This window comes from Pezoporus flaviventris, unplaced genomic scaffold, assembly GCF_033815535.1.
Source record: "Pezoporus flaviventris isolate CSIRO_AGI_PZ_B2104156 unplaced genomic scaffold, CSIRO_AGI_Pfla_v1 ptg000047l, whole genome shotgun sequence".
NCBI classification, from domain to species: Eukaryota; Metazoa; Chordata; class Aves; order Psittaciformes; family Psittacidae; genus Pezoporus; species Pezoporus flaviventris.
Window position 1 is genome coordinate 2560678 of NW_026892595.1, and position 7240 is coordinate 2567917.

General features: G+C 40.8%; 1 long non-coding RNA gene across 1 annotated transcript; it reads right to left on the reverse strand.

Moving 5' to 3' along the window:
- On the reverse strand, positions 1-6920 carry LOC133276809 (uncharacterized). The gene is made up of 3 exons (XR_009746007.1): positions 6237-6920; positions 5095-5339; positions 1-116 (listed from the first exon to the last, which is right to left on the reverse strand). It is a non-coding gene; the product is annotated as an uncharacterized LOC133276809 (long non-coding RNA).
- Between the last annotated feature and the right edge of the window lie 320 nt (positions 6921-7240).

The following is a 7240-nucleotide window of genomic DNA, read 5'->3' on the forward strand; positions in this document are numbered from 1 at the left end:
CTTTAGAAAACTTCCCTGCATCACTTCAGGAAGACTCTTGCCTTGACTTGCAACGTTATCAGATGAATGTAGTGCCGAACCACTGAGAGTAACTGAGTACACAGCCACAGGTTTGTCTGGGTGATAACGAGAAGGAAAAATATTAGATAGGCTGAAATTCAAACCTTTGGATATTTTTGGTGCAAGGGTGTATATGAACACCTTTATTTTGATGTGAGTTCTCCAGGTCACACAGGTCTAACTACAGACTGCATCTAAGCAGTTTTAGTTAAAACCCGTCTAAACAACTTTTATTCCAAATTAAACTGGAGTTCTATCAGTTAGCTTGAATCAGTTAGGAACTAATCAAAACTAAGATGAACTAAAAGTACCCTTAATCCAAAATAAGTATGGTTACACCAGTTTAATCAGTGTCACTGTCTCTAATACAGAAGACTTAGTGCCAGGCTCTGTTGAAATAATTCATTCAGATGAAATTCTGCCCAGGGGAAGGTTTCAGGTAATTTCTTCCTTCTCCCCAACCTTCTTTGCTTTCTCACTTCTTTTGTTACTGGTAAGAAAAATTTCTTCCCATTGGAGATACATTGTGTCCTTGGGTTTCTTTTACTAATTCCTTTGAAAAAATAACCAGTTAGTATTGCAGGGAAGAATCTGATTCATGGTTTTTCCAAGGTTTCACCTCTGTCCGAGCTGTGATGTTGATTCAGCACAGGTGAGGTAATTCCAGATTTTTTATAATGCTTTCAGGGAGTTCATCTGAAAAAAAATCCTGATGCGACAATTTCACACATATAAGGGAAGAGGATATTATCGCCTCTTAGGCCAGAATAGTCAGTATCTTGGCTGAGTGCATTTGCAGGATGAAAATACAGATTATATGAATTTGATATTCTTCTATGTAATGTTTTCGTTTAGAAAATACTTTGGTTTTGAAGACACCAGAGACAACTCATGGACCATGGACCAAACAACTCATACATTGTTTCTCCCAGATCCCCAACTTAATTTTTCAGTCAGTTCTTTAGCCAGATGTCTTCATCTTTTCTGCCACTCATAATCCCTGCTTCCCACAGCTCCCTTGTGCCCTGAGGGCCCTGATGCAGGGTTGGGTCTTTGTGACTTTGTTTCTGCAAAGCCCCTGCTCTTTAACTCAAAGCCTTGGGCAGGGCACATCTCCAGCCTAAGTGGCTTTTTTTGCACTTTTTGCTCAGCCTGGGTGAGGAATCAGCCTGAGCTGCAACAACTGAAAAGCCTAGGACCTTCGAGGGGGCCTGTCCCTCAGGACTGGTGTTGAAGGAACTGCTGCTGGGGGGTGAGGAGGTCTGCGCCGACAGAGCTGCTGGCTCTCAGGCTCAGGCCAAGAAAGGGAAGTCAAATACTCCTGCTCTTAGGAACTGCTGTTTACTTGCCTTTCCAGAGAATACTAATGGCAGGATCTGGTGGCATCTGCTCACCCTTTGCTAGTGACACCTGAATGGCTCACCACTTACCCTATTATTTGAGCTGTCATTTTTCCAGGCATGTAAAAGGATGAACCAAATGTTTGTCCTTTCAGGCTTACTTCTGCTACAGAAAGGAGAGTAAAAACCCTTGTCTGTGTCATCTTGGTTTTAATTATCATGGGACAGGAGTACTTTTTGTGTAGCTAGAAAGCATAAAATAGAGATTGCAAAACAAATCATTGTCATTATGTGTAATGGATACTCTTCAGTGAAATAGCATTTTTTGTACATTACAGTGTATTCACTCATGGACAATAATGTTTATTTATTTATTTATTTATTTATTTATTTATTAGCAACTACTTCAGAAGTGGTGCCATTTAGGGAAAGGCGTAGTATCTGGGTTTCAAGTACAATGGATAAATTTGTGGAAAGGCATGCATCAGAACAAGTGATCTGTACAATGCAGATATGATTGGTTATTACAAAGAGATCACATGAAGGGTAAATTACTACTTTTAACAAAGTGGCGTTTAAAAACTCCTGAATTACTCTGCTATGAGCGCTATGATTAACTCAGAACTTCATATGCTCTCAGGATTGTGTCTTGTCATGTCACTGTATCATGGAAATAGTTTTGCCCTTCCTTCAAGAATCTAGATTATTATTGTTATTAGGAGTGAAATTCTATAATGTTTCTTCTAACACAGACTTAAATGACACTAATAAAACAAGGTACTTAGTTTATTAGTATGTCAATAAGACATTAAAATAATCCATACACAATTCTAACTGCAATTGGTAGTATATTAAGGGCCTGAGTTTTTTGTTGGGAGACAAATACCTGCATTTTTCAACTGGAGTTATCTATATATATATGTATTGTGGAATGATGACTACTAGGGATTTTTACCACTAAATGGCTACTGGAATTTTTTCTTGGCTTGGATTTATATCCTTTTTCTTTCAATGTAAGATGAAAAATATACATGTTTATTTTCCTGTGATTGTTTTTATATGGTAAATATACATCAGAATTGTTACATTTGGCTTTCCCTGTGGGAGGGCTTGGAAGAGAGATATCTTTTCACTGCCTTCCTACCCTAATAAAGGAGTAGAGCACTACACCTTAGCACTCCTGGGCTTGAGCCACTGTGTGACAGACAGTAATTTGTGTCTGCCCACTATCCATTTCAATGAAGGCTACAGGAACATAAAGGACTGTAACGCTATTTTCCTTCTTTGTGCATCACTTATAGAAGCTAAAAGATGGTATCCAATGCCAAAATAGATTGACACAAGTAAAAGCTATTTGTTTGTGGAAAAATCATCATCAAGACTTACATACATTGAGTAGAAATGCCTTCAAGGAGAAGGATGGAATGTAGTTCTTAATTCAGAACTATCAGATATGTAACAAGATGGTTTCTGTCTTTAATGAGTGCAAATGAAATCAGAGCCAGTGCAGTTTATGTTGAGAGATAGCATAGGAGGTGCAGGGTCAGGAAATGAGGATAAGAGTATGGTTAAAATGAGAACATGGAAAGGATCTCCTCACAAACTTTAATGCAGAGTTTGATATGTAGATTGCCTTGATACTTGGCCATGCCTCTTACAAGAAATGGATGTAGACTATTATTTAATATGATTTTTTTCATACAAACATCAAGCCATGTTCAGTAATGTGCAAAAGGTCAGGGAGGAAGCCCTGAAACCTGAGCACTCTTCAGCAGCCTGGGTTGCTGGTGCTCCAAGGGATTTCCAAACCCACAGGAGCATCCAGCTATCAAGTTACACATCTGTCTTTGGAGAACAGGATTCATTGTATTGTCCAGTGAAAAGGTAACATCTGCGAGATAGCAACAGTGGCATCAGTGTATCCTGACTGTGATTATTCTTAACCCAAATCACTTCATGTAAAGGGTGACTGGTTCAGCACAGGGAGAGGTAAGAACTGCTTTCGAAAGGTTGTCTACCATCCCTGACACTAAGATGCTGATTCAACATCTGAAGCAATTAGTGCAGGAAAAAGACCCTTGAATTTTAATGTCGATAGATTCAAGTAGACTGTTTTCCAGGAGTGCTGAGCTCTTCTGGCTCCCATTAAATCCAGAGCAAGATGCTGTATTCAGCACCACTAGAGACCAAAGCAACCTTTAAAGACCTTTGGAGATCCATGTTGCAAGCATGCAACTGAGCTACCACTGCAGAGGCGGGCAGCCCTTCAGTGAACAGTACCAGGTGTTCCTTTCTTTCCCAGAAGTGGAGCTTGAGGGTGCTGGTAGCGGCTTATTTTCATTGAGTTCAAAACAGAAAAAATGGCAAGTGTCCACCTTGCAGGGAAGACTGTGGCTTCTGCTTGGACACTACTCAGCAACAGCTGAGCCACTGTCACAGAGCACATGGTCACTCCTGCCAGCTGGTTCTTCACAGTGTTTTACTTCACATTTCCCACACGTGAAGGACATGTACATGGTTAGCTGCAGTGGCTCAAGTGGTCCGTGGTGACGTTAAACCAGGGAAACTCAATGCTGTGTTTTATCCTACACTGTCTCCCAGTCTCGTAGATACATCTTTTTCTGTCTTTATGAAATCTGGATTCTAATTTATGTTCTTTAGGCACAGAAATAACATCAACTTCTGAACACATTTTGAGATGTACCTAACAGGATACAGCTTAGTGAACATGTGAAACAGTTTTCCAGATCCCTTTGAGCAAGCAAGCTATATTTGCATCAGTACCATCTTGCATTAATTCTATCCACACAGCAAGAGGTTTCTGAGTATTATCAGTAATACCGCACAGAATTAACACACAAAGCCCAGTAAAAGCAGCACCTGTTTCTGTGCTGGGCAGTGAGGAAATGTCTCAATAGCTATTATACTCCATATTTCTTTCAAACACTTCAAGCAATTAGTTCTGAAGACACTGGAACTACATTCAGATAACATGTGTTTTTCCATCTTATTTCTGGTTAGAGGGGCTACTGTTTATATGGAATCCTTGAAGATTACAGGTGATCAGGAAATTTCAGAGATTTCTGTTTCCATCAGACATTCTGGGAGGACAGCAAACTCTTGGTTTCCCTTGTCGTCCTCAAGGGTGACAAGGTCAACATTTATGGAAATAGGGTCAATAGCTATGGAAAACAGGCACTGGAAGACTATAAGCTTTGCAATTATAGTTTCATAAATACCCTTCCAGGGGAGGAAAATAACTGTGGAAAACCTATGGAAGCAAGCTTGTGAATTTGCTTCATCATAAGGCTGGGGAAGATTTCGTAATGGGACTGTTTCTTTACTTAATCTTGGCTTCCAGCATTCATTTCCCCAAGATGAAGGCTTGATATGTCTGTCTGCCCTTAGACCAGTCTGAAACATTGGGAAAGAGGTCTTGAGTGCTTGCTTTCAGAGATAAAACCACTCAACTTGTGTTTTACGCCTAATCTAGAATTCACACATAAGGATAGAAGATTTATAAAATTGCTTTTAAAATCAGACTAAGGTGTCTTTATGGACTTGGCCATAATGGAGTTTGAATTGCATCTCCATGAGCTCACCCCAAGTGAATGGCGTACCTTACACGTCAGTTATATTTAAACTATTCACTCCTGAAGCAGGTCTGCATGGATCACAAGTCTTGAGTACTCACTTCAGTACTCGAATCCGAGCTTTGTGTTCTCTGACCAAAAGATCTGGAATAGCTCTCTCTGGTGGTGGCTTTCTGCTCCAAGCAGCGCAGTGCATGAGAAAGATCCTGACCTTCATGTTGCCGCAGCCTGACAAAAAGATAGTGGTCAGATCTTCATGAATCAAGGCACAAAGGTGCTTGATTCTTTCTTCTTGTACTGGAACTTCACCTTACTGAGAGGGCCAGCACTCTTCTCCTTGGCCAAGCTGTTAGAAAAAGCAAATTATTATCCTACATTTGTGTAACTGAAAGGCCCCCAGCAAGAGATAAGACCGTTGTATATGAGTATACCCAGACTACAGAATGGCCCATACTAGTTCCTTTTTCTCCTTTGCTTTTTCACTCCACTCTTATTATGGACACTCTTCCATGACTGTTCTGTTTCCGCCTCTGCTGATTTCCATTTCTCTGTCTCTGGACACATTTCAATTACCTCTTCTGGAAAGGGACTCACTGCTGTGTTCTATTAGCAGAGGAAAATTTCAAGGGTGCATTTTAGAAGGGAGTAACTAAACTGAATATACAACCCACTAATATCAATGATGGGTGTCGGATCAATAACAATAGCACTGGTGCTGTTTAGAAGCTTGAATTAATACCATTATGCTGCCCATTCAGCTATGGGCATTTTCAGAGACAGTATACTATTTGCATTTTATTGTAATGTATCTTTTCTGAAAGTTCTCATCCTGGGGGGACATCAGGGAAACTAATATTGATGGCATAAAGCAATCATTTGGATAGGTGCTATATAGCACTGGGCTTACAGGAGCACCCTGTGGTGACCCCACGGGGACAAGGAGTGTCCTCAGGATGGATCTCTCTCTGCCAGTTCCCTCTCCCTCATGCCAGGCTTGCCAGGTCCCTTCATGCCTCAGCTTCCTCGTTGCCCTGCCTGGTTCCTTGTTTTCCTTTCTGGTTTTGGTTGTGAAGCAGAGAGTGTCAAGCAGCAGGGCAGGGAGAAGGAATACGACAAGAGAAGAACATTTAGTCTTTAAAAAAATGACATTAAAAAGCTTAAGAAATAATAAGTAATGCACCTTGTTTCCCGTTTTCTTTCCAGACTGTGTGTGGGCTGATACACCTGGGGTCCTCAGCCTTACCAGTTCTGTCTGAGCAGTTGAAAGGGTTGCCACTCCATCAGCCGGGTGCCTATAGGCGTATTTTAAACAGCCTCCTCACTCTGCATAATTCTCATCAGTTTCTTTTTCTCAGACCTTCCAGAATTAGGAAAAGAAAGGCTGTCAGGAGGCTTTTCCCAAAAAAACAAGGGAAATAATATTGCCACTTACGCAACATGCTGGTGAGTCTAGGAAATAGCCTGTACAATTCTAGTAGGATGAGGGGATTAGGGGCCAGCTTTGAGGGGACTCTCAGAGCTTCACTGGGTTAGTCTGGCAAATGAAAGCTGAGAGGGATGTGCTTGCTGTAAAATACATTGTGGGGTTAACATCAAGAAAGGAGAAGAGCTGTTTACACTGAAGTGATGCTGGCACATGATCAGGTGGGTACAAACTGGTAGTGAATACATTTGGCCTTGTTTTTAGAAGACAGTATCTGCTACCCCAGGGCACTGAAGCCTTTAATGAGAATAGCAGGGACCAAAAACAAGAGCTAGATTTAAAAAAATTGGTACTATATGTTAATGGGGAAAGTTGTATGTTGCAGTGCTGTCATGGCAGGAGAGTCAATTCAGTGATCCAGAAGGATTGCTCAGTCCTGTTTCCATGTTCCTCTTAGTCAGAAAAATAAATTGATATCAACATCGACACTAAAATCACCCTTCAGCGTCTTCAGCCTACTGAGATGAAAGGTGTGAGATGGGGAGGGAGTTCATCTTTCATACTACTATTGATTTACTCTCTCAGCTCATAGCAGAGAATAGCACCAGTTTGCACTCAGTTCAGACTTGAAAGTTGTGGTTTCTTCCCTTCAAACACAGAGACTAGAGATTATTTTGCTTAAAAATCAAAGCTCTGATTCTGCAGATGTTCAAGAATCTTTGGTGGGAGAATGGGAGGGACTCCTGATTCACCAGTGATTGAACTAAAGTATATTTGAGTAGGATATCATTCTTTCATTATAAAAGATAATAGAAGAAGCAGGA